Consider the following 23,384-nt stretch of genomic DNA (forward strand, 5'->3'; position numbering starts at 1 on the left):
AAAGTCATCAAAGATTGTGGGAAGCCAACAGTAAAGTAAATAAATGACCTTGATAAGAAGTGGTCTTATGTGAAAGCAAAGGTGATAGTGAAAAAATGGGGATTTTGAAAACTGTTGGCCCTATTTCCTTGGCCAAGGATATGCATGGTGTGAAAAAAGAGCAGCTTCTGTTAAAAAGCTGAAATGGGGGCCAGAATTTAGTGTTAGAGCCACATTTTGGTAAGTGCTAGAGAAAGAAAGAAGGTCCTTTGATGTGTATAGGAGTTTGTTAAAAAGAAATGGTGATCTTAGGGGAACAATTAGTGTCAAAACAAGCAAATGGTCATGCTTCTTAAAATGAGTCTATCTGTATCCAATAAAGCTCTTTTGGTCGTTGTTGCTTATTCTCACTTCAAGGCGGCCAGTGTTTCTCCTTCATTCTAATATGTACTGAGCACTTACTAATCACTCCTGAGCGATTCTTAGGTAAATTGAATAGCCTAAAATTTAGTCTCTGCTGTTCTTGATTCAGATTTTTGACTCTCAGAGCTTGGGGGTCCAGGTGGCCTAGTTCATCCCATTATCCATTTAGAAGTCACAAACAGGCTGCTTTCCCAAGGCTTTGAGATACATTATTTTAAAAATGTTATTGCTAGCAGTAATAACCAAGTTTATTCTGAGACTTGATAGAATTCAGTTACACACTGCCATTGCGGTTAGCAAATTAAAAGAAATTCTTATTGAAATCATTATTAACCAATGAGTATAATTGGGTTTAACTTTATGTTGAGCCCCCTTATTCTGTAGATGAAATCCCTGGAAAATTTTTCCTTTATTTGAAGGCAGGCACACCAATAAGTTATTCAACTTTCAAACCATGCCTTGCCATCTGCTTAGTTCAAACGGTTGTGTGGATTCATCCCTTGTTAGGCTTTATTAAGCTGGCACCAATATAACATTTTAACTTCTAAACACAGGAAAAGCAACAAACAGGTGAAGATCAACAAACACTGCAGGAAGATTTTAAATGACTAATCAGATGGAAGAAATGTCTAAAAAGAGCAGGCAGGAAAATGGAATGCCAACTGTTGTAGCCACAAGCTTGAGAAGGTGAGAATAGATGGCTGCCTGCCAAGGAAACCTCAGGCCCTGAAAATCCAATGTGTTATTACAAATAGAAGCACTAGCTCAGGCACGCCCGGGAGTGTGTGCGTGTGTGCACACACACACATACACACATTCTCATAGGAAAGCAACAGCAAATTTTAAACAGGGACCTGTGAAAACCTTCAGGGTTTTGCTGGGGAACTTACACACCCTAGATTTAAGTTGAAGAGAAAGCTTTATAGAGGATGTTCAGTAAGGATGGATTTAAGAATCAGAAAGATTAGGGTAAAAATGCTGATTTCCTCACTAAATGATCAGTTGCCTTGCACAAGTACTTTAAACCTTTTAACATTTCTACTTCTTCAATTTTAAAACAGGAATTAAAATCAGCACCTCCTTACATCCAGGGTTGTTATGGAGAATTCATGCAAGCATGCAGGAAGGGTCTTCAAACCAAACTTTATGCAGAGCAGGCCCTTCTCACATTCTGGCAAATACCCATTAACATGATGGCTTTGTTTTCATGCTGCCAATTTCCAACCATATCGCTGTTGTCCTTTAAAGTGATGACAGTTTCCTGTGGCTTGCCCTGCCTTTCAAACACTGCTCTAGTTTCTCCTTCCTGGCAACCCAAGTCTCCATATAATTTAGATGCCTCTGTTCCCAAATAAGAAAAGTTTTATGCCTTTTCCCCCTTAAAATGTATTTCTTTCTTCTTCTAAATGCCTTCTCCCTTTCTCTTTGCTCACCTTTTTGGCCACTTTCAATTCTTAACTAAAATCCAAGTACTTTCTTTCACCAAACTCCTATGTTGGTCACTTATTTAGCCCTCTTAGTATTTTTATAACATTTTAAAAATGCATCAGAATATATTTTATTGGTCAATAAACCAATTTTTCTTTTTAAACATATACCCTCTACCATTTTATTTTTAATACTCAAGATTTAGGCATTTCCATAACTTTAGCTTTATCAGGACACAAACTCAAGACCTTTTAAATATGCTGCAAATGCTTTCTCTAGTTCATTGGTGCTTTAGTAAAATCTTGTCATTTATTGGAACTCACAAATAGTCTAAACTATATTTTCTTTCTCACAATTCAATAATTCCTATACGCTAAACAGTGGAGAAAATGGGAAATATTTTTGCAAATGACTTTCCAATGATAAATTTTCACAGAAAGGTATGTTTACAATAAATTTGTCAGTTATGCTAATAATAAGTTCTAAAGTAAATACTTAATCATTCAGCAAATATTTTTGTGCCCCTGCTATTTGGCAGGCACTGCTCTGGGCTTTGGAAATAGAACAGTGAACCAGAGTGGTAAGGTCTTATAAGTAAATTAACAAATAAATAATATATTTTAAGAGGGTGGTAAATGCAAAACAACAAGATAGATACTGTAGAATAATTGATGAGGTGGGTGCCGGGTTAGATTGAATAATCAGGGAAGTCAGTGTGGAGATGACACTTGAGCTAAACCCTGTATAAGAGAAGGGTATATTCCAGGAGGAAATATCAGTAAATGCAAGGAAGATGAGGCAAAGTTAAGCGTATATGCTCAAGAAAGGCAGCTGAGAGTATGGTATAAGGAAAATATATCAGGAGATCATGTAGGACTTTGTAAGCTTTTTTAAGCAGTAGGAAGCCATTGAAGGGTTTTAGAAAGAGAATTGATATAATCTGATTCAAATTTTTCAAAGATCTCCCTGGATACCATACGGAGAAAAATTAGAAGAGGACAAAGGTAAAAAATCAGGGAGATCATTTAATAAGGTATTGCAATAGTTCAGGTGATAGATTATAGCAGTTTGGGCTGGGATTATAGCAGTAAAGTTGCTGAAAAAATATCTGATTATTACAAATTCTGGGAGTATAATCTACAGCATTGTTGATGGATTGAATGTTGAGGATGAGGGACATGTCTTCTGAGCAACACAATAAAGGCTAATCATTAACTAAGATGGGCAGATTGGGTGGGGAAGAGGAGTTTAGGAGAAGGGGATAATCAAAAGTTAATTTTGTGATTTTATAGCCAGTTTTTGCTCCTTTCATGTCTAGTAACTTTGTATCTGTTTTCTTTAAAGTTTTTCTGAAATCTGCTTTGTCAATTTTTAAATTTTATCTTAGATAACATGAAGCTTCCCATTTGTAAGCAAAGTTGTTTTATAATCTTTTTCTGAGAAGTCCACAACCTAAAATATTTATAGTTCATTTCTGTTACCTAATATATATATATATATATATATATATATATATATATATATATATATTTATTTATTTATTTATTTTTTGGTGTTTCTTCGTCATGGTGTCTTATTTCCTGTACTCCTGGTTATCTTAAACTGTGGGGAAAAAAAATATACATTGGTAGCTATAAGAGGCTTAGAATGAATGCAGCTACCTCCAGAGGGAATTTGTGATTCATTCTGCCAAGCCCCTGGAGGTAACAGCAATCCAGGATCAACTTAAACTAAGTTAAAGACCAGAAGTTTCCCCCTGATAATCCAGTCAGCTCAGAATCATGTGGGGATTTCATGTGAGGACTTTTCTCTTATTTTATCTTCTCTTCAAGAAGTGAAGTTCTTTGGGATCTCAAACCATTGTTGAGAAATTCTCCTGTTAGACTCTTGAATTTGGGGGATCTAAGTTTTGATTACTGTTCTGCTCATCTTGCAACAACTGTCATACTCATTTACCTCTCCTGATTTCCATTTCATCTCTACACTTGACCTGATAATTCCTTATTGTCTTGTGAGATTTTTGTTGCTTTTTAGATGACTCAAAAATATATCTTCTCTACTTCTTTTAGCTATCTGGGTCGGGGGAGGGGAAAAGATTGGTCCGATTATCTAACCAATCATTATGGGAAATGAAGTAAAATGTTTCATTTTAAGCATGTAAGGGAGTAAATGCCTGTTATAAAACTAACAGATATGTTGAGTGGGAATGTGAATATATGAGTCTAAAGCTCTCAGAACAGTCCAGCGTTGGGGGTATAATTTAGGGAGACATTAACTTATGGAAGTCATTTAAAACCATGGGATCAGATGAGATCACTTAAAATGTGAATGTAAATAGAGAAGAGGGCCAAAGGTCAAGAATCAAAGCCTCTATAATACTGAGGTCAGAATGAGAAAGAGAAGCTAGCAAAGACTAGGAAGAAGTAGCCAATGGAGCATGCGGTAAATCAGGATATCGTGGTGCAACTAAAGTTAAGAGAAGAAAATATTTCAAGGAAGACAGGTAGCCAACTGTGCCAAATGTTCCTGAGAGACTGAGTGAATGAGAACAATGAAGAAACTATTAATTTTGACAATATGGAACTCACAGACAAAAACATTTTCAGGAAGTAGTGTGACTAAAACCTTCAGGGAGTATTTTGAGGAGGTACTATAACAAAAAGAGGTGGAGACATTGAATGCTGACAACTCAATAGTAATTTTCTACGAAAGAGGAGAAAAGGGAGGCAGTAGATACAGGAGAATTTATGACCAAGTTGAGGGGGGGGCGGTTACTTTTAAATAGAAAAAAAAATGACATGATTTATTTCTTATTAAACAGATCTGGTAGAAAGGGAGGAGTTGCTGATGTTGGAGAGAGGAGGAATACCTGCAAGTGTAAAGTCTGAATGGGCAAAAGGGGAGAGAATCAAGAGTGCATGAGATTTGGGACGTTTCTTCCATTGGGGTTAGGAAGGGAAGCAAAGCAAGTGGGTTGAGATCCATGTAGGTCGATACAGTTGGTGGTGGGAATTTATGTTTTTATTGGATTTGTTGGTCTTCAAGGAAGATTAGATATATTTCCCAAACGTTTCTTATCTCTGACAAGAAATTGCCTGTTGGAGAAGAACAAAGAGAAACATGTTCAGAAGAGAGTGACTGTGATTAGAAGAGGGTCTCAAATTTGTATTACTTAAAGAACGAGTACAGGAACTGGGTATACTTAGTCTCTTGAAAAAGCTTTGGGAAGATGCTTCAGATAACCCAAGTATAGTCATGAGGCAACAGCAATGGTCTTTTGTGTGTGTGGCTCCAGAACACACAACTGCGACCAGTGGGTGGAAGTTAGAGGGAGGTTGATTTCAATTCATAATAGAAATGAAGTTTGTAATAACCAGAATATCACAATGGTGAGGTTGTGAAGTTTCCTTCACAGAAAATATTCAGAGAGCTGGCTGACCTTCATGAGGACATTGTAGAGAAAATGCCTACACTGAAATGAGATATTTTGTTAGGCACCTTGAAAATGTACCAAAAGTGAGTTCCATGAATTCTGTGGCTGGTTCATCTTTTCAAATCATTTCTCAGCAATGTTTTTTCTTCCCTATATTTTGCTCTCATCTGAAGCATTGTAGCATCTCCATTGTTCTCAATGAAGATTTTGAAAAAGTTGTGGAGAGATAGGAAATATAGCTTAGATTGCTTTTATGGTCGTATTTTGCAAGCTTTACAGACAAAACATGTTGGATGATAGAATTCTTCTGACCCAGGGTTGTCAGAGAAATTGGAGGACTCACATATCCAATTTCCAGTTTCTCCTTCTCCTTTTAATGCTTTTGAACTTGAGTCTGTGCATAAGATGCTTCAATGGGGTTATTGCTTAATTAATTAGAGACAAGAGAAGGATAAAATTTTAAAGAGAGAATGGTAGATTACAGAGTCGGCTGTTCAGCAATGACATGAACTAATTTGACAATTGAAGGGTCAGTACCTGCAAAAGTAAGGACACTGTTTACAAGCATTAGCATCCAACTAGTAACAATGTGCCTGCCAGGATAATGAACTTAAAACAATAGTAATTAGCAGGCTAAGACAAAGGATTAAAATTAAAAGTGAATGGCACAGTGCTTTTTGCTTGCTTGTAAAACAGCATTAAGCCAACTTAATCCATTTTAATTCATTGTGAAACCTGCAGTGCAAATGAGATGGATTCAAGGGTCAGGTTCAGCTCCTGAGAAAGTGCGATACATTCACCTGTGACAATTCTTTCTGGAATGATAAAGTAAGGGAAGTCTCTTAAGAACTCTGAGTGACTCCATAAGGTCCCCAGAGATCAGGTGTCAAAGTTGTCTATCAGATGCCTGAAAAGAAAAAAGGGAAGCATTACTCAATGCTATTGTGAGACAGTTGTCATTGACTGATCAGGCCTTTGAAGCACGCTTTCACAGTCAATGAAACCACCTGAATAGATGAAAGCCAGACAGCTTCTGACAAACAAGAGTCTATGGAATATTCATTGTGCATCTGGGAGGGAAAGATTAATGTATTAGAAATTAAAATGGGACCAGAATGTATGATCTTGCTCTAACACTTGGCCAGACCTGTGTCACCCACTGCTAGTGCCTGAAGTCGACAGACAATTCTGCCAAGGTAACTGAGAATCATTAAGCATCCTGCTATTGTGCATGGTGAATAATAAAACTTTCCTCCTATTCTTTGCCTGGAGCTGACAATGAATAATTCTGGAGCTATTTGCAATGTTAACAGCACCTATCTTGCCCATCCATGCCTTTACGATAAGGATGGAAATATGCATTTCAACAGTCTGTACAGATACTGATTCACAGGCATTTCAAAGGACACCTGTCACTCAAGTGAAGGACCTGTCAGTCTCCAATGTATGATGGTGCCAAGAAAATGGCCAAAAAGATTATCTGTACTTTATTTCTCCCCTTTTTCAGATTAAAACACTGTTACATTTGCCATAGACTGACAAGTGATTTACACTGGCAACTGTAACGTGTTTAAGACTAGAAAAAAAGCTATTCTCTTAGGCAGGCGTATTCTTCCAACGTTTACAACTGTATCAAATATACTATCACAATTGTGATCTAGACCATACAGAATGTCATTATGCTGGATATTCGAAGCATTTAATCTGTTTGCTGACATAAAGGTGACATTGATAGAGTTGTATTTTTGACGTCAGTACCCAAGTAAATATACTTTTAGGAAATTACAAGTAGACTGGAGTCTTAGAGTGTGACCAGCTTGTATTGGACAGCTTCATTAAAGTTATATATGAGCAACCAAAGATTTTTCTTCATCAGTATGTCATTGAATGTGCTCTTTAGAAAAGAACAGCTTCCATAATCAACAGAAATTTTCATGTCACTTATTCCAAAAGTTAAAATCCAGCTACCAAAGAGAGTCTTAAAGTTTTGTCCCCCTGGACAAAAATATGAGCACTATATAAATTTTCAGAGATCTTCACAGTTTTATTCCCCTGAGCAAACACTGACTCTCATTAGGATCCCATTTTTATTAAACAAATTATTCTGCCTCTTTCAACTGCAGTTAAATTAGTAATTAAATTAAATTGTAAATTAATAAACACCAAAGAGGTCCACCTTCCTCACCCCTGCTGAAGGTCATGAGAGCTCTTCTTCTTACCAGGGTGTCATGGGTCTTTATTTCCTGAGAGTAACAAGCCTATTATGCTCCCTGTTGACCACAAGGCAATTCTTGGAAGATGTTTTAATGGCACTCGTGTACAAAAGAAGGCTTGCATTTGGTACATTGAGGAACTGAGTTGTGGATTTCTCCAGCCTCTGGCTGTTGCATGATCTCTCTCTTCCTTCTTGCAATGTAGTTCTTATAAATGGCAATCTCTTTTTTTTCCCCTTAAAATTAAGTCTTTGGTATTTTCCCCCATGGTAGTTCATAGGATATATTATAAACCAGGGAGCTGTTCTGTCAAGAAATTGTCCCAAATTTCCCTAACACCAAGGGGTGCATTGAAGCAATTTAGAACCAAATTTATTGCTTTTCAGTAGATGATAGGTGATAGATGATAGGTAGATAGATAGCTAGATGATAGATGACTTGATCTTGGAAAACTAAACATGATCTAATTTGAGGCTCTCAAAGTCATACAACTATTGTAAAGTTGCAAAAAGTTCATTAAAATCACTGAGAGTGATATAATACAGTTAAAATTATCATATCAAAACAGTCTCTCATGAAGGACTGCTATAATGAAAGTGGATGAGACAAAGAGATAAAACAAGAATTGTTTTCGGCAGAGAATACAATGATGGCCTGTAGCTAGATTCACAGTACTGTGGCCTATAAACATTTTCATGAGAGTTCTATAAACCACTAATTTTCTCCTTTCCTTACAGTGATTTTTTTTTTTTATAATCAAAGTCTAGGATCCAGTCATTACAAATAACTTTTCCAGAGTTAATTTCTGAAAAACAGGTTTTTGAAACTTCTAAACATTGACCAAGAATTGTTTTAAATGCTTTCTTCAGCATTCTGCCTGCAGTAAATTACAAAACAAAGGTTTTAGGTCTCAGTAAAATACCAAGCTTTTCAGTGGCTTTGTAGATAGAGCACTAAGATGTTAGTCACCTATACATTCTCCAGAGATACTCATTTTAAGTGGTTTCCATTTACACTGCTCTTCTAATTTACCTAAACATCTATGTTTTAATTTAAATTTCTCAGTGTTTAACACAGTGAGAGTTCCTCTTTCCCATCATACTAATATCAATTTACAGAATACTCATTTAATTTTCATAGCACTCTGTTGAGGTTCTATTATTATCCCCATTTTACAGATATGAAAACAGTCCAAGATCATGCAACAAGATTTAAACTCAGCCAGTTTGACACCAGAGTCCATGCTGTAACCTATGAATCCAGACTTATTTGTGAGAGGAACCATTTTTAGCATGAACTTACAATCAGGAAGTAACAGGCAACATGATAGATAAAAGTTATCATACTTTTGACTACTATCTCTTTGAGAAATGAACTTGTCTTACAATATTTAATTGCATAACACATATATTATCTAATTAGTGGGTATCTAAACAATAATAAAGCCAGGACAGTTTAATAATGTTCAATAAAGTGTTTATTAAAATGATATCAACAAAGGAAGAAGAAGCATTTATATTCTCAACCCTGTGTGTTACTACATTACCATTACTTATTGGGCTCTGCATTTTCCTCAGTAAAGGCTATTTCTACTAGCTCCAATGGACAACTGATCTAAAATTCAGTGCTGGCTGATGTTGTATTTACAATGTTTAATCATTACAGCACAACATAGTAATATAATCTACATCCACTGAAACACAGATCAATGAAATATCAATTCAGGTAAGGAGAGAATAGCAACAGTGCAAAGCATTATTTAAGATTTTCTAACTGATTGAAAGCGAAGTCTCTGTGTCTAGACAAAGCTACAGTGAATTTTTTCCCTACCAGTTTGCCTATTTATAAACATATCTTCAACTTCCATTTTATCAATAGACATAAATTTGCAGATTTTATCAATTGACATAAAATTTTATTTGTAAAATTATACTAAGTACTCCAGTAGCCCAGAGACTAACTAGGCTGTTACTTGCATATTATTAGGCATATATATATATATATATATATATATATATATATGTTCCTCATGAGGTGAGATATATATATATGTTCCTCATGAGGTGATAAATGGCCTGGTTTGGGAGTGAGAAAGATGACATGAAAGCGAAAGATACTTCTGAACCGTGTGATCCAGTTTATCCCTGGCAGAAATGTGGCCATAACCACTCTTCTATGGAACCCATTTGTAGGAATTTATCTTTTGACTGCAGAAGACAGAAGAGGTTTGAGTATGATGGGGGATGGGAACATGTTGCATCCATGTCACATGGGCTCTGGAAGTTGACTCTGAATCTCCCTAAAGATAAGGGTTAGCATGAAAAGCTGAAGAGTTTTCTTGAGAGACTTGGTGAGGATCTTGGAACACCCAATGTGCTTTGGGTCTAGGGTAGGGGAGAGCATCATTCTGCATCTCTCACTCTCACCTCTGGCCTTGGCAACATAATTGGCATCCAGCTCATTTGGGCCATGGATGAGACCATGAACCCTGGGAGAGCAGTGAAGCAGTTCCAAGGCGCTTTCTCTTTCAACAGATCTGGCAGCAGGCATTGCTATGGAAGCCAGAGGGTAAGAATATGAGAAAATTTGTCTACAAATACATGTGATACATGCTCTAGATAGTCCCAGAATAACTAGGGAAACTGGATCCCAGGGCATAGCTAACAAGACAACAACATAATGATACAATGTCCACTCCTCTCATTTGTAAACATAGTCTGATTAAGCTTAGGGACACTAGGTTAAATTTTAATGAAAACAATTTCCAGGATGTGGTATTTGGTGATAAGAAGTAGGGATGTGCCAAAAGTATAAAATATACACTGGATTTCAAAGACTCAGTATTAAAAAAGAAAAATATCTCATTTATAATGTTTATATTGATTATATATTTAAATGATAATATTTTGATCTATTGGGTCACATAAAATATATTACTAAAAGTAATCTTGCCTGTTTCTTTTTACTTTTGTGAATGTGGTTACTAACAATTTTAAATTGCATGTGTGGTTTCAATGTGGCTTGTAACATATTTCCATTGGATAGTGCTGTCCTGGACAGTGTTTCCCAAGTTGTGACACAATTGGAATTGGTGACAATCTAGGTGATTTTAGGTGATAAAGAGATTAATTTTAATAGTCATGCATATATTTTAATGTATTAGAAAAAAATAACCAACATATCAAACCAAAAGCTTCACACATAGTATCGCTTTAACATAAAGATAAAGTAGGGAGCATCATGATAATCCTGTTTACATAGACCCAGGAATTACCAATACCTTCCAGTACCAACTGTTCAGAAATACTGGTCATGTAGATGATTCCAATCCTGGTATCTTCAAGTTATATATTTATTCCTGCATTTTTCATTTCATACCTCCAAACTTAGAAAATAAAATCTACTTGTTATATATATGAGAAAATCTTGAGTTACTTTAGATGTGCATCAAGAGTTAGAAGTAATTGGTGAAAGGGTTTGATTTGTCAATCTTTTTAGGCTCAAGCCATTGGATTCTCAATTTTTTTTTTCTTAGTTTTCTGAGGAGAAGAAAATGAATATAAGGTTTTGCATTAAGAAATCATCACTTGACTATATGTAGTGTGGGAAGAAATTCAAGGCTTTCCAAATAAAACTTCTAACCTGAAAAATCTTATACCTGCTTAGAACGAGTATATGACTATATCTTGCACATATATATGTTTATTTAAACAATAAAAATTATTCTTGCAATGCATGCTTCTTCTATCACTAGTCCCTTAAAAGACCACATGAACCACATGGAGCTATAAGGTGTTGGATTCTCTCAATTCAGATCTGTTTAGGAATTCAGATAACAGCTCACTGAAAATGCACTCCTACATTCAACAAATATTTTCCACATACCAAAAATGGTTTTAGGGTCAGTTGATAAGGCAGTGAACACAAAATCCCCAGCCTCCAGGAACTTACTTTAGATTGAGAATAGAGGGAGGAGGATAGAGGGATAAATACCTAAGGTTCTACAGGGCTTTCTCGACCACTGTAAAGACTGTGGCTTATACTATAAGTGGGCTAGGCTTTTGGGCAAAGTGATATGACCTTATATCTTAAAAGAATAATGCAGACCACTGTATGGAAAGTAATTAGTTGGGTTCTTGGAGACAAAATTGCAAGCCAGGAGACCAGTTAGGAGACTGTGACAATAGTCCATAGAGGACCTGATGGGCACTTAGAACAGGGTATTAGTGGTGGGTCTGATGGCAGACGGTTGGATTCTGCATATATTATTTCAAAGGAAAAGCTCATACAAATTTCTGATTGATTGGGTATGAGGTATAGAGGAGAGAGAGAGAGAGAGAGAGAGATTAACATTGACTTCAAGGTTGGAAATATGGTGACTCTTAGGAGGATATGTTTGAAACAATTGTTGAAAGATGGTTACACATATTTTTCAAAACCAGATGGTAAAAGTGAGTGAATAAGAAATGCTGGTTTGCACCAGTCCATGAATAGGACATATTCAAAAGAACAAGTTTGGGATATTGCTTCATATGGTTTCTTGGAATAAGAATATATTGCAAAAGAATCTCATATCAATATGATTAGTAATTAGTTCTGAGTATCTAAACCTATCAGAGGAGTTAGATGAAATATCTTGCTCTTTCTCAGTAGATATAAGTGTGAGATGAAATTTTTATTCCTGATGAGCCTCAAAACAAAAAAAATGCAATTATCTTTCTGATATGAAACCCAATCTTTTTCTTCTATTAGGTATCATCTAATCTAGTGACACTTTATACTATTATAAAATCCACAGTTTCATTATTTTAAATGACAAACTCACCTTTTTTAGGTGAGAAGTAAGCTGATTATTATTAATTTCATTTTATATTTTAATTTTCAAATTAATCGTGTTGTTTTGTATTGTGTTTGTTTTCATGGTTACTTTGATTCATGGTGAGTGACATTGGTCATACCGTTTTTTAGGCATTTAGATAACATGATTGAATTAGTTAAGGAAAAATATTAAGTACTTCAATAGATGGTATGGGATATGGCAAAACTTACCAAGATTTGGGTCAAATGATTGAGGTCTGGAGAAATGTTAACATTTCCTGTGATGCCTGTCAGCGGGTCATTCCTGAGCAAGTAGGAACATCTAGCCTTTTTATGCATGTCTGTCATCTAGCTGATTATTATCAGCTATAAAACATGTATTTTCAGTCCTAATGTGACATTGTTCTAGGGACTATACTTAGTAAGTTGCAAGGACAATGTTCTTATCTTTGAGAAATGCATAATTTTATATAATAAATATCTAATTTATTAAAGGAAAATACCAACAAACATGAATAGACTATCAAATAAGTCACGGACTTTTCTTCTCCTGATTTCCAGAAATCCAAATCTTATACTTCAAAGCAGGGTTCAAAGCTTCAAAATCCACCTCGCTCATAAGTCTTTCCCTCTTAAGGGAAAAACCACTCTATCTTATTGTAATTTGCACATATCCCTTCAATATATATGTTCACACGGTTTATTATAGAACTTAAATACTGCTTTTTTGTGTGTTATTTTCTAATTAGTTATACATTTCTATTAAACTATAAGTTTTTCATGGATTAAATTTTTTTTCTTTCCCCAGATATTGCTGGAATAAAAATAACATCTTATTTTTTCACCTTTTATGGCATCCTCAGTTTCTTTCCTTTTTTTTTTTTTTTGATGTGGACCATTTTTTTTTTTTTTAAGATTTATTGATTGATTGATTGATTGATTGATTGCTATGTTGGGTCTTCGTTTCTGTGCTAGGGCTTTCTCTAGTTGCAGCAAGCGGGGGCCACTCTTCATCGCGGTGCGCGGGCCTCTCACTATCGTGGCCTCTCTTGTTGCGGAACACAGGCTCCAGACGCGGAAGCTCAGTAGTTGTGGCTCACGGGCCTAGTTGCTCCACGGCATGTGGGATGTTCCCAGACCAGGGCTCGAACCCGTGTCCCTTGCATTAGCAGGCAGAGTCTCAACCACTGCGCCACCAGGGAAGCCCAATGTGGACCATTTTTAAGGTCTTTATTGAATTTGTTACAATATCACTTTGTTTTATGTTTTGGTTTTTTGGCCACAAAGCATGTGGGATCTTAACTCCTCGACCAGGGATTGAACCTGCACCCCTTGTATTGGAAGGTGAACTCTTAACCACTGGACCTCCAGGGAAGTCCCAATGGCATCCTCAGTTTCAGTAACTACTCTTCTTATAACCTTGTTTAATTATCATTTACAGCTTCAAAATTTTTCTCTTTGCAGATTTACAAGTCCAACATCAAACCTTCACAGTTTATCGTTTGCCCAGCGTAGTGCATGGTGACACCATTCCCTTTCTGTATCCTCCACGTGCTATGCAGAACAGCAGAGCAGAGAAAAGGAGAGGATAACATCAGAAAACAGTATCCCACTGGCCAAATGGTTAGGCTTATACCAAGCTCCTGGTCATGTCCAGTCCCAGGAAAATGTAGCCCAATGAAATAGTATCATCTTATTAAGACAATGAAAGCTGACTTTAAATAAATAGAAAAAATAAAATAAAGTTCAAAGTTAGGATCACCTCTGATTTTTTTATTTAGGCCAAAAAGCACATTTCTCTAAAGATCAGTCTCAAAACCAGTCAGGGACTTCGAATTTTCTCAAAAGTCATGCTGATGTTCTTGTCTCATTTCCCTTGTTGTACTCTTTCGCACTGAAAATTAGCATTTAATCCTGTTTGTCTTTGATGTTTTCAGCTTTAATGATTTCCAACTCATAAAACATCCTATTCACTAGAGAATCCATCTGAAGTCCCCACCTTTTTCAATGACTGGAGAACAACAAATAGACTGACAACAAAGGCTGCTTAACTACATGCAGAATGCAGAGCAGCATGAAGGCTATCCCTTGTCAAAAGAAATTAGATCTTGCAGAAATTTACCTATTAATTTGGGTGGGGGGCGGAAATGGATAAAGTGGCATGATTTTAGCAAAAGGACTTGGGGGAATCTGCATTTTTAAGCTGCTTATCTGTGCAGGTTGTGGACTTGTCTTCAATATTTTTTGTGGGTATCAGGTTTATTGCACTCCTAAAAATAATTTCTCTGGAAATTTTCCCTTTAAAGCTTTTTTCAATTCTTAAAGGGAAATTTTTCCTTTGAGTCATTTCATTTAAAATATTACAACTTAAAATTAATTTAATGACAAAAATTTTATAAGCACAAATTATCAAGATAAAGTTTATAATCCAATTTAAGAGATTGTGGAATGATTTTCCTTCTCCAAAGAAGCTGAGTGTTTATTTGAAAACTAACTTTTTAAATGAAGGTTAGTAGTAGGTTTCAACCGAAGGTATAGATAGAAAAGATCAGTCTGGGTGAGAGATTTGCTATCTTGGCTTAGAGACTTAGAAAACTGTGTAAAAATCTGTGTAATGAATATATTGATTGTTGTGATCTAAAGGACATAAAGATAGGCAACCACTTCTATGGCCAATTTCCCCCCCAAAAATGGTGAAATAGAGTCAGAAATTGAGAAGCAACACCAACAATGCGTTCATAATCAGTATGTACAAACATATTGAGTGCCCTCTTTCTATGATTCTACGTTATGTACCCGTGTCTACCGTAGCCCATATGTGTACCAAATTGTGAGCTCTAAGCCATAGGCACTGTGACTTGTCCATGGTTATTTACGAGTGTTCAGCGATAAGCCTGGAACACACTGTAAATGTTCAAAAGGTGGGAGTGAATGAACAAGTGAATGAGTAGGTGTACTGATGAATGAAGTAGTGTAATAAATAAACAACAATTTTATGTTGCTCAGTTTCACAGTGTCAGTTTTTCCCTAAATGTTTCTGGCCACAGAAATCATTTCTTATAAATGCAAGCTCCTGGCCCAGACTTAATGAATAACAGTCTTCAGAGATTCCATATTTCAGACAGGAAACATCTATTTTCAATTAACCAGATGATTCTTATTGAGTTTCGGAATACTTCACATTTGTATGTGGCTTCTCTTTGCTAGAATTTTAAAAATCTCAAGTAATTGACTTATTATTTAATTTTCAGGAGATCTGCTTTCCTTTTCAGTTAAAATGACTGTTGGGTAAATTTGGCAGCATAACTCCAATCTTACAGTTGGCTGTTAAGAAAAATAAGGATAGTATCTAACCTGGGCCCAAAGAGATTCTGCTTATCAAGGCAACTTTGGGGGGTTGGATGTTGGTCATATTGCACTAAGGAATTTTTATACTAATAATTTTAGCTCTCTTTTGAAGCAAATAACACAAAAATCTCTAGATAGCAATACAGTATATTCCTGTCAACCTGTGCCATATGAGACTTCTCTCCACCCTTACCCCAGAGTCTAAGACTGATGAATTTTGGGGATGAGGGTTTTGTGCTTACATTACAGAACTATGTCACTTATGTGAACCCTGAATGAGTCTATCACAGGTGAACTAACACACCTATGTGAGATGTTTTAAATGAAACTTTACTGTAGAGCTTCTTAATAAATCAATTAAAAAAAAAAAAAAAAAACATTGCTTCCATGGTCAGTAAGAAAAAGGAAACATGCTTTAGAACATCTGCTCACTAACTCCGTGAAACCAAATCTTGCTCACGTTGCAAGAGGAGATACAAAACCCTACTTTCAAGAGAAAGAAGGTAGCTTATAAGCAAGAGGAAATTCCATATTGAGATGCCATACTGTCTAAAATGTATTAGAACTGGGTTGACATGTTATTGTAGAAACTCACAACATCTAACATAGCATGATGTTGATTATGCAATTGGCAGTGACACTGAGAGGATGTACTACATTCAGAAAGTATACACAAGGCTTTAAGATGTTGTAACATTTACAGTGTTGTCCATAAATGGCTCATAAATTGAGTTATTCTCCAATTGCATAATATGAATAATTGGCAAGAATGTTTCATAACATTTTTTTGTCCAACTAGCAAAATGTTGAAGTCACCAGTCTCTCTTCAAGACCTTGGTAATCATACAGTTGATGTTAATAAAAACTACAAGTGAATCTGGAGCATGGTATCACAGGAATATGGAAAACAACCCATCCACTTAGATCTTATAAAATATCTCCAAAAGCTTTCACAGTGACAAAGAAATAATAAAGTGTGACTCAAAATGATAAGGACATAATTTGGAAAAGGTATTTGATGTGGCCATCTGGAGGAAAAAAAATGCTTACCCCTACATACTTTAATTTTAAATTAAGAATTAATGAAAATAAACTAAGTAGTCTAATGAAGAACTTACAAAAAGAACAGCACAAACATCAGTCAAACAGAAGAAATATATATCCATTTATTTTATTGTTTTAAAAATGTTATTTTGTCTTTAAGAGCTACATCCATGACAAATAAACTTATAAAACAGACAAGGCTCTGAAAGTCTAATTTAAAAAATACAACTCTAAACTGAGGGATAATAAAGAGACTTTAATATGGAGGAGAGTTAGAAATCATAATGAGGATATAACAAAAAGTCACAATAAAATAGCAGGCATACAAAGAAGCAGGAAAATATAATCCACAATGGGAAGAAAAGGAAAAAACAATCAATTGAAACAGACTCATAAATTATATAGATAATAAAATTCATTGACAAGGACATTAAAACAATTTTTATAATTATATTCCATATATCTAAGAAGGTAGAGGAAAGTTTGAGCATGTTAAGTAGACACATAGAATAATGTCATATCACATTTAATAAAATACCTTAAAGCCAGTGATAAAGAAACAATCATAAATAAAGTCAGAAAAGACACAACAGAGACAGAAGCATTTGTCTGACATCAGATTTCTTATTAGAAACACTGCAAGCAAAAAGATTGTGGAGGAACATCTTTAGAGTACTGAAAGAAAAAACTGTCAATCTAGACTTCTATACATAGAATAAATATCTTTTGGATAAAAATTAAGACAAAAAAGATGAAAGTATCATCAGTGAACCTCTACTACAAAAGATGTTAAAGGAAATCCTTTAGATAAGAAGAAAAATTATATGAGATGGAGATATTGATCTACAAAGGATGAAGAGCACAGAAAACAATATATGGATAAATATATGAGATATTCCTATTATTATTTTAACTAAAAAATGACTGTTTAAAAACATAAAAACTGTATGTTCTGGAGTCTGTAACATGCAAGGAATGTATGATAACATTACCACAAAGGCTAGGAATTGAGAAATGGAAGAATACTATAGTAAGTTTCTTACAACTGCAAGTGAAGTGGTATATTATCACTTGAAGGTAGACTTTAATAAATTAAAGATCTATACTATAAACCCCAAAACAACCACTAAAATAACAAGATAGAACTATAGATAATAAAACAAAAAGGAGATATAAGGAATTGCAAAAAATAGTCCAACAGAAGGCAGAAAAAGAAAAATGATAGCATATCATATGTATGTGCTTACCAGATAACTATGCTAGGTGGTTGATTACTTATTTAATCTTCTGTGAGTTAGACTTACAGCCACAAGAACAAAAGGAAAATAAATAGCAAGATGGTAGATTTAACCCAATCATATAAGTAGTGTATATACTTCAATTAAAAGGCAGAGATTGTCATATTGGATGAAAAAGCAAGACCCCACTATATGCTGCCTAGAAGAAATCCACTTCAAAAATAAATACACAAATGAATTAAAAGGATGAAAAAAAGACAGCACAATAACACTAATCAAAAGAAAATTGGAGTGAATATATGAATATCAGATAAAGTAGAATCCAGATCAAAGGATATTGCTAAGGATAAAAAGGAGTATTTAATAGTAATAGTGTGATTAATTCTCAAGGAGAATATAGTAAGTTTATGTTTCTAGACATATTTTGTCCATCATCACAAATAAAACTTGTTTCCCTAACTAAGCTACACAAATCTTAACAGCCTCATAATGGAAACACTTGAAAGAAAATTAAAAAAACAAAATAAAACAGAATTTCCTGTAGCAGACATAATAAGGGCCTAGCCAAAGATGTTCACTCTCTAATCCCTGGAAGCTATGAATATGGTATTTTACATGGCAAATACCACTTTTGAAATGTGATTAAGGATAAGGACCTTGAGATGGGGAAATTATTCTGGATTAAATGGGTGGGTCCCATATAAAAATGTAATTCCTTAAAAAGTGGAGGATCTTTCCCAGCTGAGTCAGAGAAAGATGTGATGGCAGGTGAGTCAGATGTGGCATTGCTGGATTTGAAGATGCAAGAAGAGGATCACAAGCCAAGGGATGTGGGTGGCCTCTGGAAGCTGGAAAAGCCATGAAAACAGATTCTCCTCCAGAGTCTCCAGAAAGGAACACAGCCCTGCTGACACTGATTTTAGCCTAGTGAGACCCATGTTGGACTTCTGACCTAGAGAAATGTAAAATAACAAGTGTATTTTTGATGCCTCTAAGTTTGTGGTAATTTCCTGTGCCAGAAATATAAAATTAATACAATGCCAATTACTAAGAATAATCTGATAAGGAGTATTAGAATATATTGAACAAAACTTTATATTTTAAACCCGTTCAACTGTAATATTTCTCATTGAACAACAGTTTCTAGTTTTGTGGTTATTGTATTTCCAGTATAGTAATGTCTCAAGATTTGCTTCAGTTGTCTCTATCTAAATACATGAAATGCCTTTCAGACAATATGGATAGAATCTAGATGCTTCTTTATCCACACCAATTAGTTTACCTTATTATTTTACTCTACAATCAGAATAAATCTCTGGATGTATGGCACTGGACTGACATGGGTTCTTGCTTCTGTAATGGAAGTCATAGTGCAAATAGACTTGGAGTTGCTTCAACACAGAGATCCACTGTCCATAACTTTTAGAAAATGTTCTCTGTCTTTCTGTTTTCAACTGTCTCTTTTGAGAACTAATTGGACCGCAAAGTTAAGGAGTCAGTAATTTTTTGTACCCGGAAATTGCTTATTTCCACTCATCTTGTTTTTCCAACATGTCTTAGTCCATTCAGGCTGCTGTAATAGAAGACCATTGTAAGACTGTGTATAAGGCTGAGTAGCTTATAAACAACAGAAATTTATTGCTCACAGTCTTGGAAGTAACATCAAGTCTCTGGCAGATTTGGTGTCTGGTGAAAATCTGCTTCCTAGTTCATAGATGGCCAACTTTTCACTGTGTCTTCACATGGCAGGAGGAGCGAGGGAACTTCCTGCTGTCTTTTGTAGAAGCACTAATTCCATTCATAAGGGCTCCACACTCATGACTTAATCACTTCCCAAAGTTTTACCTCCAAATCATCACATTGGGTGTTAGAATTTAATATATGCATTTTGGGGGCATACAAACTTTCAGTCTATGGCACATAATATAACTCAGAATCATATTTGTGAAAACGTCATAATATGATTAGGTAAATTAAATAAGGACTTTTTTTTAGTTGTATTTTTAATTTTTGCTTTTTATGGATGTCAAGTGATGTTATTGTTTATTGTGAGTGTTATATTCCTTTTAGTCTTTTGTAGCCATAGACTGAATTAATTTTAGCAGGAATTTGCTCAAAAGTCTTTTTTAATACAATGAAGGATTGTTTTGCAGACCTGCTCATCTCTGGCCTGTTTTTATGTCCACTTGACATAAAGTGACAAACCACAGTGACAAAAAGGAAAAAACATAAGCTTTTTTTTTTTTCAAATGTATTTTGATATAGGATGGTCCTGGTACTCCATTTAGGGTTGTAACATCACAAACAACCCAAATGATGACTGGTACTTTAGTGACTGTGAGATATGGAATTCTTATGTAATCAGAATTAATCTCTAACTACTTTCCTAGACTTAGTTTAAGAACATAGGCATTTCAAAGAGATTGAGGGATAATTGGCAGAAATTTGAGCATGTGTATAAATATAACATTTAAAATATAATACATTTCAAGACAGTGTAGTTCAATTTATTTTCAAAAAATTCTTTTAATTTAATTCATTTAAGATTATGTGTTTCCTAATAAGTCTTAAAAAGATGTGCATAGGAAAAGCTAAATAACTGATTAAAAATAAAAATAGATTTAAAAAGAGGTATAAATAATCTAAATTTCAGTCCAATGCAGTGAAATGCAATTCAAGTAAAGAAAGGCCTACAGTTCACTGAAAGAATACTATGTAATCATCAGGTATTATTACTAAGTACTTTATTTCTTATTTAATCTTTCACCACATTTCCATGAGTCAGAGTTATAGCTATTTTAAAGATGTGTACACTGATATTGAGATTAAATAGTGTAAAATCTCTCAGCTAGTAACAAACCTTGGATTTAATAACATATATATTTAGGTTTCCAAAATCTATGTTATGTCTTAACTCACTGCCTGTCCAATATATGCAAAACAATATACTAGTTAGTGAAAGATGTTAAAATGAATAGGATTAGGTTTCTGCTATGGAATTTAGAAACCAGAAAGCAAATGCAGTGTAAGGTAAAATAGCATAAAAGCTAATGATTCCAAATTTGCAGTTAAAATTACATGATTCACATCACTCATCACCTTTCTATTAAGCTACATTCTACTCCTTTAGTAAAATTCTTTTTATTCATCATTCTCTTCTTGCTTTGCCAACATATGCTCCCAGATTACTTTACCTTCTTGCTTTTCTCACCTCCCATATCAACTGCTATTGACCTAGGCATGCGGTGGTTGAGGCTCTGCCTTCTCGGCTTCTCATCCCTACTGTCTGGCCCACACCTCCCTGCTTGTTAGCTCTCCTCATCTCTGAAAGGCCAACATGGACACAGTCCATTGCTGCATGGGACTCACCCACCCCAAATACCTTTTTTTTTTTTTTTTTTATACAAAAGCTCTTTACCTTTTCCTTGATCTTTCCATCTACACCTCAGTTTAGGAGAAATCCAGGTTTCTGTGAAAACCCTCTCCAAATGATACCTACTGGCCTGTTCTCCACTAAAAAAAGAAAAAAAACAACCTCAATTATAATCTAAATAGTAAATTCCATCAGTGAAAGATTACAAGGAATCATACGACTCCAGTATGACCTCATCTTAATTACTTACATCTGCAACGAACCTATGTCTAAAAAAGGTCACATTCTGAGGTTCTGGGGATTAGGATTTCAACACATATTTGGGGGAAACACAAGTCAACCCATAACACCAACTTTTGGCTTTGTTGTTTTTCTCTATTATATCTTTGATTTCTAATTCATTAATTTCCAAACTTACTTTTATTATTGTCTCCTGTCTGCTTTCTTTGGGCTTTATTTGCTGATCATTTTCTAACTTATTAAGATGTATATTTAGAGAATTGAGTTTCAACCTCCCTTCTTGTGTAACATATGATCAAAGGTTATTACTGTTATTCTAAACACAACCACAAGTTCTAATATATCATATATTTTTATTATCAAAATCAACATATATTCTAATTCCTATTGAAATTTATTATTTTACTTATGTATTTTTTAAAACTGAGTTTACTTTTTATTGTACTGAATTTAGTTTAATTTTTTTCTTGACTACAAATGCACACATTATCAGTCAGACTTACTCAACACATGAGCTCACTCAGCATCAGGCTTTACTAGTAATTAGCAAAGGATTCAAGATAGAGTCACAAAAACCCCCCACAGCAATAGCTCGGAGACCCCAAATCCATTAACACAGCTTCCTTGGACACCTTTTTCAAACCAGGATGTCATTTAGATTCGGAATAACAAAGACTAACATTTTGTGCTCAATGAACCAGTTGGGGATGTTTAGTTTGGGGATCTCTCAACTTTTATATCTCACCAGTCACGTAGTCAGACAGAGTATGTGACTCATTTCCATTTTTCAGGACAGTAATGGCTCATATATCCAAATATTGCAGGTTTATTTATATACCAGGTATTTTCTGCGGCAAACATTTCTCAGACAAATAATCACACGTAAGAAAATCTCTGAAAAATCCTCATTTAAAATCTAGATAGCAAATTTCACCAGTCACAAATTATAAGGAATTTGGTTAGGGTCAAAATCAGCCTCCAGTTTCCTGACAAGAGAGGAACTAGTTACAGACCCACTCTTAACCCTTTTCTACCCAATTCCACTGTGGTCAGATTACTTACTCTGAATTAAGCCAGTCCTTTGAAAGTTGATAAAAATCTGGCTTTATGGCACAATACATGGTCAGTCATGGCAAATGTTCCCTGTGCTCTTGAAATAAATATATAGTTTCCTATTGTTGGGGGCAGAGTTACACTAATATAATTAGGTTAAGTGACTTAAAGATGTTTGGCTTTTCTGTGTCTTTACTAATTTTTTGTCTGTTTGTTCTATCTGGTATTAGAAGATATGGTAAAAATTTTCCTCTGTGGTTGTGGATTTATCTATTACTTCTATTACCTCTGTCATTTTTGCTCTATCTACTTTGAAGCTTACTAAGAGTGTAAAAATATAGAATTGTTTGACCTTATTGGATGACTGTCCTTTTATCATTTTAAAAGTCCCTGCTGCTTTCTAGTGATGCTTGCTGTCTTTCTACCCTTACTCCTAAACTCTGTGTCCTCATATTTAAGGTACATAAGTTGTAAGCAGTATATAATTAGGCTTTGTTGTTTTTAATCTATCCTGTAAAACTTTCTTTTTAATATTTAGACCAGTTATGTTTGGTATAATTATTGATCTATTTGGGTTTATATTTACTGTTTTACTATTTGTTTTCTATTTGAACCATTAGCCTTTCAGTTCCTCACAAAGAACATTTGCACATGTGGTTCCTTTAGTCTGAAATGCCCTTTCTCCTTTTCTTATATTCACTTAGTTATCTCTCACTAAGACTTTAGTCATTTCCTCACCGGAGATCATCTGGCCCCCTGTCTAGGTATGGTTCCTTTTTGTAGTCATTCTTGTA

At 34.9% G+C, this 23,384-nt stretch overlaps 1 long non-coding RNA gene across 1 annotated transcript in view; it reads right to left on the reverse strand.

Moving 5' to 3' along the window:
* Positions 1 to 23,384, reverse strand: part of LOC132368495 (uncharacterized) — a 121,458-nt gene that overhangs the window by 85,744 nt on the left and 12,330 nt on the right. The gene's annotated exons all lie outside the window — the stretch shown is intronic.

Source organism: Balaenoptera ricei, chromosome 7 (assembly GCF_028023285.1).
Source record: "Balaenoptera ricei isolate mBalRic1 chromosome 7, mBalRic1.hap2, whole genome shotgun sequence".
Classification (NCBI taxonomy): Eukaryota; Metazoa; Chordata; class Mammalia; order Artiodactyla; family Balaenopteridae; genus Balaenoptera; species Balaenoptera ricei.